Raw genomic sequence first — 10,525 nt, forward strand, 5'->3', positions numbered from 1 at the left:
TTGCAAAGGTTGGCAAAAGACTCACGAGTTATGTCGGGGGAAAATGCAGAGCCTTCATGCAGCAGGCAGCACCCATGTACCCGCCATCGACGTCATACACAGGTGAGTCCATAAAAAGTGAAGTTGCGGACGGTGAATTAGCACAAGGAGCATAGTTGACAACTGCAGTTGCCATGACTGGACAACTGCAATTGCCATGAATGAATAACTGCAGCTGTCATCCCTAGACAACTGTTGTTGCCCTCCCTGGACAACTGTAGTTGCCATGGAGGAACAACTGCAGTTGCCATGCCAGGACAACTGTAGCTGCCATGCCAGCACAAACTGCAGTTGCCATGTATTGACCAACTACTACGATGCTTACAGGTTATTACGGTGGTGGTACCCCGGCAAACGTCTCATGGCAAGCTTCACAGATTGCAGATAGATCATGTCAATTTGGTGTGACAGACCATACAAGATGGACACATGCAGCACAACAAGGTAAGGAAAAAATTGGACCACAAAAAGAGCACTACATTTGTTTTTGTGGCAAATAGCATGTGACGAAAAAGAAGATTGTATCAGTGATGGTGGACAAAATCAAGCATAAAACGCTAACAAGTGGTTGTGTGCAATGAGTCATATATTGTCTTTGGAAATTTGCCAACTGCTAGAAGCATGTGTGCAGCACTAATGGTTGATCGCATTTGCCTAGTGAGCTCAAGCCTAGAATGCAAAGTTTTGATGCTAGAACACACTGGTTGCCATGTATTGGTAGCAGTATTTGCCATGTATGCAGGACTGCAGCTGCCATGCATATAGAATCCAAGTTTTCATACTAAAAAGGAGCTGGTTGTCGTCCATTGGCAAACAATAGTTGCCATGTTTGTTGGACTGTAGCTGCCATGACTGGACAACTACAGTTGCCATGCACGTCCACACGCAAACTCACGTGAAAGTGTGTTATATCGACTAGAGGGGGGTGAATAGGCGATTTTTATGAAATTCTTCGCTGAGGAATTTGTCGGTGAGGAAATTCCATAGCGAAGAACTACTAGCAGCGGAATAAGTACTCAAAAGTAAACATAACAGAATACAAGCATAGTCATCATGATGAAATGAAGACAGGCACAGAGTACAGGAAGCATAATCACAGGATAACACATGATGAAGACAAACAGACTGAAGAAATTGAACTGAGAAAATTGAGAAAGTCTTCAGTCAAAGTCTTCAAACACAGATATGAATAAACACACAACACAGTTATGAGGAAATGAAAGAGTTGAGGGAATAGAACCAGTAAGCTTGGTGAAGATAATGATTTGGTAGACCAGTTCCAACTGCTGTCTCAGTTGTACATCTGGTTGGAGCGGCTGAGTATTTAAACTCGAGGACACACAGTCCCGGACACCCAGTCCTCACCGTATTCTCCTTGAACTAAGGTCACACAGACCTCGTCCAATCACTCGTGGTAAGTCTCCAGGCGACTTCCAAACCTTCAAAAACTTAGTCACTCGGCGATCCACAATTCCTCTTGGATGCTCTAGACCATGACGCCTAACCGTCTGGAAGAAGCAAAGTCTTCAAAGGTAACAAGCGTTGGATCCACGCAGGATCAATCTCTTTAGTGATGCTCAATCACTTGGGGTTTGTAGGTGTTTGGGTTTTTGGTTTTTCCTCACTTGATGATTTTCGCTCAAAGTCCTCAGAGGATGGTTTGCTCTCAAATGACAAGTGTCGGTTTCTCTCGGAGCAGCCAACCAGCTAGTGGTTGTAGGGGGCGGCTATTTATAGCCTAGGGAGCAGTCTGACATGATAAGACATAAATGCCCTTCAATGATATGACCGTTAGGTGGATAGATATTTTGGGACAGCTGGCGCATAGCACAGCAACGGTCGGAATTTTGAGTAGCAAATCCTCAGGGCTATCATGTTCCTCACTGTGTAGGCAATCCGCACTGGCGAATTCCTAACTCCTCAGTCATGACAAATTCCTCAGAGACCAGAAGAACTTCGTCTCTGTCACTGAAGAAATTGACTGAACTGTATGAAATTTCCAATGGCTTCACTCGAAGGGATTGGTAGGTGTAGGATTTTGAGTTGAGCATCAAATGGAAATTTTTCCCTAGTATTTCCTCGACCCCCTTTAACAGTACGGTGTTTCCTATGACTCAACAAAGAGAAAAAACAAAACTATGAAAACGAAAGTCTTCAAGCTTCATATTCCTCGCATGAATATCAAGTCTTCACGGACACACCAATTTCTTCACTTTCAAAGTCTTCATGAAAGTCTTCAGAAATATCAAAATCTTCAGTCGAAGATATTTATTTTTAGGGGTCGACTTTTCCTGTAAATATCAAACTCCTCATAGACTTATAGACCCGTGTACACTCACAAACGCATTAGTCCCTTAACCTATAAGTCTTCAATACACCAAAATCACTAAGGGGAACTAGATGCACTTACAATCTCCCCCTTTTTGGTGATTGATGACAATATAGGTTAAGTTTTCAACGGGGATAAACATATGAAGTGTAACTACTGATATTGAGGAATTTGATTGCAAGATATAGAAGAGCCCCCCCTGAAGATGTGCATAGTGAGGAATTTTCTTTTGAAGCAATGCACACTTGAAGAGTTGAATCATGGAGATCTCCCCCTATATCTTGTAATTCATACACGCATTTAACATATAATATGAAGAATTTGAAATGCATGATGAAATATGGTGCCTGATGAAATTCAGAATGCGTGCAATAATATTAATGAGGAATAAGCATGCAGAATAGTGCATCAAAAGTATCAGAGCACAGTGCATCAAAAGTATTAGAGCACCATCGGGTTTAAGATTACAACTCGATCCAATAAAGTTTCAGAAGAACGAGAGTTGTAACTTAGCAAAAAAACGCCCATATAGTAGACCCACTTGAAGACTAACTCATATTTCTCCCCCTTTGTCATCGAATGATCAAAAGGATCGAAAATAAGGACTAACGCCCCTAAAGATAATCATGTTGATGAAGGAGCGCCAGCGTTGTTGGTGTCGTTTGTTGATGTAGGGCCTGCCGCAGTGTCGTCCAAATCTTCATGTTCATTAGTGTCGCGCGATGAAGAATATGAGCTGGCCACCAGAGAAGGAACCTTGACCTTCTTGAATTTCTTCGGTGGAGGTGCAGACCAGTCAAAATCTTCTTTGAGACCCATGTTCTTCAGATCTTCTTCACCATACAGATGTGACAGGATTGCCCAGGTGCGACCGAAGACTTGATGGAGGTAGTAGTGGTTTTTCTTCACTACATTGTGTGTGGCAGTCATGTTGTGAAGAAGTGAACCAAACTGACGCTTAACCCCTTTGAACACAAGCACTGGCAACACTCAAGTAGATGAAACTGCCGCCGATACTGAAGTGAATGATGAAACTGATGACGAAGCACAAGGGGATGAAGATGGTGGGCAATCGGAGATCATGGTATCTCAGCGACCGTACATTGGGCAGAGATTTGAATCGTTCGCAGAAGCAAAGGAATTCTACCAGACATATGCAAAGTTCCATGGGTTTGCGGTCAACACCGAATACCATAGGAAAATTAAGAAAACTAACGAGTACAGCAGAGGTGAGATGAGGTGCCACAAGGCACGAAGGAACAAGAAGGGGAAAGGTGTTGCGCCTGTAGTTCCGGAACGAAAGAGAGGTATCATTCTGAAGACCGAATGCCCTGTCCGGTGTAAGCTAAACGTAGATGGAGCACAGTGGGTGGTCACTGAATATTTTGACGAGCACAACCACAAACTCATAAAGAAGTTCGACCTGGTGAAATTTCTGACCGCCCACAGAGGATTCACCCCCCTCGAGAAGAAATTCATGAAGCTGCTACATGATTGTAACGTCGGTCCATCAAGAATGGTCCAGATACTATCACTCATCCACAGCAAAAACGGGACTCTGAGTAGGATGCCCTACATACCAGCTGATGTCACAAACCTAAAGGCAAAGTACCATAGAGAGAGCAAGTTGGCTAACATAGAGGCCACAATGGCCTACTTCGATGAGAAAGCGCAGGAAGATCCAGATTTCTTCTACAGGATAAGGTTGGACGATGAGGACCGTGTCAGGATCATGTATTGGGTGGATGGTGCTGCAAGGAGAGCCTACAAACATTTCTGAGATTGCATTTCATTCGACGCGACGTATCTCACTAACATGTACAAGATGCCATGCGCTCCATTCATAGGAATAAATAACCACAATCAATCGTTGCAGTTCGGATGCGGGCTCGTTCGGAACAAAGACACAGATGGGTACGTTTGGCTGTTCAAGACCTTCTTGGAGTGCATGGATGGACTTGCTCCGATGAACATAATAACAAACCAGGATTTTAGCATGCGTGCAGGCATAGATGAGGTCTTTCCGTTGGCAGTGCACAGGCACTGCAGGTGGCACATTATAAAGAAGGCCGAGGAGACGCTAGGACCATTCTTTGCTGACCGTCCAGAGCTGCACAAGGCATTCAAGCTGTGCGTGGACCACAGCTTGACGGTGGAGGAGTTTGAAAGGAGCTGAATGGCCATGATTGAAACATATCAAGTCCCAGACAACGAGACTCTTGCTAATCTGTGGGAGAAGCGAATGTACTGGGTGCCGGCCTACTTCATATAGTGCTTCTTCCCGTTTATGCAGACTACGCAGTGCAGCGAGGGGTTCAATGTTGTTTTGAAGCGGTATGTGAGCCCTGGCAACTCATTGCTACAGTTTGCCAAAAGGTACACAGCTTTGCAACAAAAAATACTGGGACCTGAGCTACAGTAAGAAGTGAAAACCGCGCTAAAGTAGCCAAAATTGCTAACGTATTTACCGATGGAGAGGCAAATGAGCAAGATATACACCAACAAGATCTTTAACAAGTAAGTCAGTTGCGTTACGGTCGTATTTGCACAAAGCACGAATGCAGTAGGTGCCATATAGAATGCAATGCAGTTGCCATGATATGTGGTTGCCATGTTTAATGAAATACTGTTTGCCATGCTTACTCAGCTGCAGTTGCCATGTTCAATGGAAATTCTATTTGCCATGCTTACCCGGATGCAGTTTCCATGTTCAATGAAATACAATTGCCATGTTTTAATGCACTGTACTTCCATTGGGCATGTTGGTATGCAAATGCCAATGTCAACTGAAAAAATGTTATGTTGTTGCCATATCTACTGAAATGCAATTGCTATGTTTACTAAAATGCAACTGCCATGTTTGCTGATATGCAGTTGCCATTGTTTACTCAACTGTAGTTCCCATGTTTAATAAAATGAAGTTGCCATGTTTTATGCAATGTGCTTCGATTGGGAATGTTGGTGTGGAAATGACGATGCCCAGTTGAAAAATGTTATGCAGTTGCCATGTCTAATGTACTGCAGTTGCCATGTCTAATGTACTACAGTTGCCATGTCTAATGTACTACAGTTGCCATGTCTTATGTACTATATTTGCCATGTTCAAGGTGATATGTTTGCCATGTTCAATGTACTATAATTGCCATGTTCAAACAAAAATGTATTTCTATTTCCATGACAACATAAGGTGCTACAAAAAAAGAGCGCACGATAGTTTATCAGAAAACACACAAAACTTGAAGATTCCAAGAAGAAATAAAGCGTGCCAGCATGTTCACGGCTTTCCAGGTGGACGAACATACGTTCAAGGTGTGTTCTATTTTGGGCATGTCAGATTCAGAACCTGAAGACCCGGACAAAGGAAGGAACTACTTCGTGAAAGCCTCAATCGGCCAAGGCGAATACTACTGCCAATGCTGCAAGTTTGAACGGGATGACATTGTGTGCTGTCACATACTAAAAGTAATGGACATGAACGTTGTGACACGGATGTCCCGCCATTTCATAAGGTGGCGATGGACTTGGGACGCTAACGATGCGTTGGCGCCACAAACAACAAACGCAGTTCTGGCTGTGCATGACGGGAGACCTGAGTCAACCATGGAAGCCATGAGGCACATTGTGCTAACAAAGAACTATGCTGAGCTAATTGATGAAGCGTGCAAGAGTGATGAGACAGCGAGAGTCGCAGAAAAACACAGGAAGGCCCTGAAAAGAGAGCTTGATGAGATCAAGAATAGGAAAGCTAAGGAAGCCTTACATAGGTTCCCCCGCACATCAAGTATGCCTTCATCCACGGGTCCATCATCTGAAAACTCGGAGATAGGATCTAGAACAACAAGCACACAAACCCAGGTCAGGAACCTGCCCCGTTCCATCACAAAAGAGATAAGGTACAAATCGGGATTCGAGATTCAAGCAAAACACAAGAAAATGAAGAAAGGGACGGGCAATCCGTAAGCAAAATTGGGGCATTGTGACATGGTCCTTGGGGACATTTTGTTTTGTAACATAGATGTTGTGAATATTTTTCTAGAAATGGGAGACTGACTCTTGAGGGGCATCAGAAGTTGCAGGAAAAATGCATTGAATGGGTAACTGCAGTTGCCATCTTGTGTGTGCTTGATCTGCCATGTTATATGTGTTTAATCTGCCATGCTATTTTGTACTAAATATGCCATGATATTTTATACTGAATCTATCATGGTAAATATACTGGGTCTACCATCTTGTTTATGCTGAATCTGCCGTGTTCTTTGTACTGAATCTGCCCTGTTAGCTGTACTGAAAAATGCCATGTTATTTGTAATGAATCTACATCGCGTATATTTTCATGATAATTCGACACGCTTTAGTCACACATGATGTGTTGTGTGCAATATATGGGAAAAAAAGTTGAAAAAGCGTAACGTGCATCAACCGCAGAAAAGGTTACGGCTACATGATCAAAACTACCATGGTAGCCGGTGCAGTTAGCAATGAAAAAGAAGAAGCAAAAACAGCCAAATGAAAAAACGACGATGAATTTTAATAACCATGTCTGATGAACTACAGTTGCCATGTTTTAGAACATAGTGCACGCATTCGAAGCAGCAACCTGGTGGTGCAAACGATGAAACCACAAATAAAATGATAAACATAAAACGTATCTACTAACACGCCTGAAATAGGTTCACATCCACACGAAATATTACAAAAAATATTCAAATGTCACTCACGAACCACCACTGCGTAGTAGGCTACTCGGGGTTGCAGTCATAGAATAGCACACGGAGATAGTTTTTGAGAAGAACAAAAGGTAGTACCTTACATTCCTCGGCAACAGAATGTAAGGTATGCGTCCGGTGTGTAACACCACGTGATCACTTGTACTTTTTGAAGACTTTCTTGACAGCTTCCTCCACGAACTCGCGTGCTCCGGACTGCTTGTTGAAATCTTCATTCGTCAACCAGTTCCATGTGTACAATTTCCGGAGCTCAACGACCGTTGCAGCATTGACAGCGGGAACAAGTCTACCTTCCCACTTTGCAAGGTATTCCAACATGTGAAAGCCACAGTCCGTCCTGCACAAAGAAAAAGAGTCAGGTGAACTCGCAAAAAGGACAGACATATCAATGATAAAATTTAATTCATATGTAACACCAAAGAGGGGTGGGATTGATGTAAAATGGCACATGAAGGGGGTGGGAAATTACGTGTTCCCTTGTTTCGTAGTCACCACGTACTCAATCGGGAAATGACTGATCTGGACCTTTGAGTTTTCGTAGTGACGGTTCCATGTCTCTTTGACGTTGTTGATGAAGAATTCAACATGCGAAGTAAGGTCTGCATCGGCTGTCGAACGCATTGAATCAAGCACCTCAAAGCGTTGGTTCTTTAGGTCAAGACAGATCGCGTAGTGGTGACCACACTTGTCATCTGGGTCGTGTGGTGCAAGCTCCTGGAACATGGGGAACATGACCTGCATGTAAAAGTGAAGAAAATGAGAAGCAGAGTTCACATGAAGAACAATAGAGGGACAAAACAAGTAGAATCACGTAGAATGTTTAGTTATAGTGGGTAGTTGAAAGAAAGTTGTCGTCCATGTATGAACAAAATTTGCCGTGTATTTTACTTTGAAGTTGCCACATAGTTTGCACGGGATGCAAAAATCAAAAAGTCAGTTTGCACGGCAGCTGATGCCGCATGAAACATCTGCCACATAAACAGAGTGCAGATAATGGCAAAAAACATACCATGTGAAAAAAGTGCAAACAGGGAAGGAGTACTCACATATTTCTTTAGTGTGAGCTTGAATTGACCGTGTTGAGCAAAATTCTTCCTCAGGATTTTGTGGTGGAAGTCACCATCCCATATTTTGCAGGACACTTTAATGCATGATTGTTTTGTCAGGACACATATCCATATGCTTGTTGATGTAGTCAATCCCGCATGCAACTACATTCTTCGACATTTTACCGTTTGCCCTCACGGACTCGACAAGATCACCCAGGTCGACGTATGTCGCTTCGCATTGAATGACTTTGGTTCTGTCCAAACATGAGCTGTATGAAAATGATATAATATGAAAGAATCATGTCTACTAACTAAAAAAGGATGAACTAAAACGTAAGCGGATCATATATAGAAAGTAGAAAAAAATATGAATGGTAGAAAGAGCAAAGCAAAATGTGGTCATTACGCTTTCAGCTCCTTCATGTGCTTGCTGCTGACCCTCGCATTTCCAAATCGCTTGACAATATCGTACAGCTGGGTCTGTTCCTTTGTGGCCCTGACTTCGGGCTCGTAGTCTTCCGCAGGAGGTGGGTGAACTACCCTCTGCTGCCTCACAGAACCAGGGGTGGCACTCCTAATGGTATCCTTAGATACCGTATCTGCAGGCACATTGGAACTTGATTGCCCCCGACCTCGTGAGGACCTCCTCGATCCTATGGTAAGATTCATCAAGTGACGGTGAAATCTCCTCAGGAGTGCCTGCAAGGATCAAAAAAGTGGGTTAGGATACCTGGAAAACAAAACAAATGGAATGTGAAAAAGATAGGGGGCTTGATGTGAAATGTAGGTACAAAAAGTAGTGAGTTGCCATGTGGAGGAAAATCCAGTTGCCATGTGTAGTGCACTGTAGTTGCCATGTGACAGCAACTATAGTTGCCATGTTGTGTCAACTCCAGTTGCCATGTGCTTGCCGAATGAAAAATGCAGCATGGAAACAAAATACAGGTGACATGGTGCAGCAAATCCAGTTGCCATGTGTATTGCATTGTAGTTGCCATGTGACAACAACTACAGTTGCCATGTTGAATCAACTTCAGTTGCCATGTGATTGCCGAATGTAAAATGCAGCATGGCAAAAAAAATGTAGGTGACATGGTGCAGCAAATCCAGTTGCCATGTCATCACATAACAGTTGCCATCACAAGTGAGAAACCCAAAAAAATGCTTGGGGCAAAAGTCAGACTACACAGATGTATACAAGAAAATGATAAGCACATAAGAAAATGTACCTTGGACGATCGGCTCTGTGAACTTGACAGCCTTCCTACCCTCGACCATTGGCTGCGCCATCATTGCGGGCATGCCTCCCGGGAAAGCAAAGGCAACTGGCATAGGATCTGGCACCACTGTTTGATCTTGACTGATGCCAAGGATGAAGCTCGGTGGGGTGAAGGCCATTGGGTGCCTCTCATGCCGACTGGCCGGACCGCGAACAACTTGCGGGGCAGAATCCAAGGGTGAACGATCAACAAACATATTTGAATCGGCCGCTACAGAATGATCGTGCTTATTTGTAGGGCGGGGCGTGTTGTCAGCGGTATCAGCCACAACTTCCTTGACAATCTTCTTGTTTGGGCTGTAGGGGACAACAACATTGACTGGGAGCCTGTAAGTGCGCAGATTTAAGCTAGGGATTTCCACTGCGGGTAAAGGCGCAGTCTGCTCCGAACATTCACCTGCGTCACTCGTGCCCGGCTTGACACCTGCATCAGTTGTGCTCCGGTCTTCCGGTTTCTCCATCACATTGCTCTTGGCAGGTGGCGGGAACAGTGTGGACGCAGGAACATAACCAGACTCATCTCTGCTGCTCCTAGCTACAGCTGGTGCGTTGGGTATGTCTGTTGATTGCTTGCGGGGGCTACGACGCCTCGGTGGAAGACCAGCACGCGAGACAGTCGCCTTAGCAGTATCTGCACCGACAGGAGCTGGAGCTGTTGTGCCAAGACTCTCACCTGAAGATGGCACATCATTATGAACTGCTACCTCAGCCACTTATGCCGTGGACACAGGAGTGCCACCACGCACGCGCTTGGAATCAGTGTCAGATGAGCGGGAATCTTCCTTGCTTAGGTTGGTCTCGGGAGCGTCCACTTCAATGCTTGCTGATGGGGTGGCATGGCTCACAACAGCATTCTTCATTGCCAGAAGAGTTGGCAATATTTCAGCTGTCCTGGCAGATACCGACTCGTCACTCCCCGATGTATGGATGCCTGTTGTTCTAACCTGCACATTTGCAACCGGCGGAGATGGTCAGCCACTTGCGTCAGAGTTAGTGGGAACAATTGACGGTGCAGCAGCAGTTTTGTCGACTGGCGCCTCATGAACATCTGAGTTGCCCCCTGTTGACAACTTGGAATGAAGGCATTCGAGTGGGTCCCTAA

This window comes from Triticum urartu, chromosome 4A (genome assembly GCF_056163025.1).
Source record: "Triticum urartu cultivar PI428250 chromosome 4A, HENAU_Tu73, whole genome shotgun sequence".
NCBI classification, from domain to species: domain Eukaryota; kingdom Viridiplantae; phylum Streptophyta; class Magnoliopsida; order Poales; family Poaceae; genus Triticum; species Triticum urartu.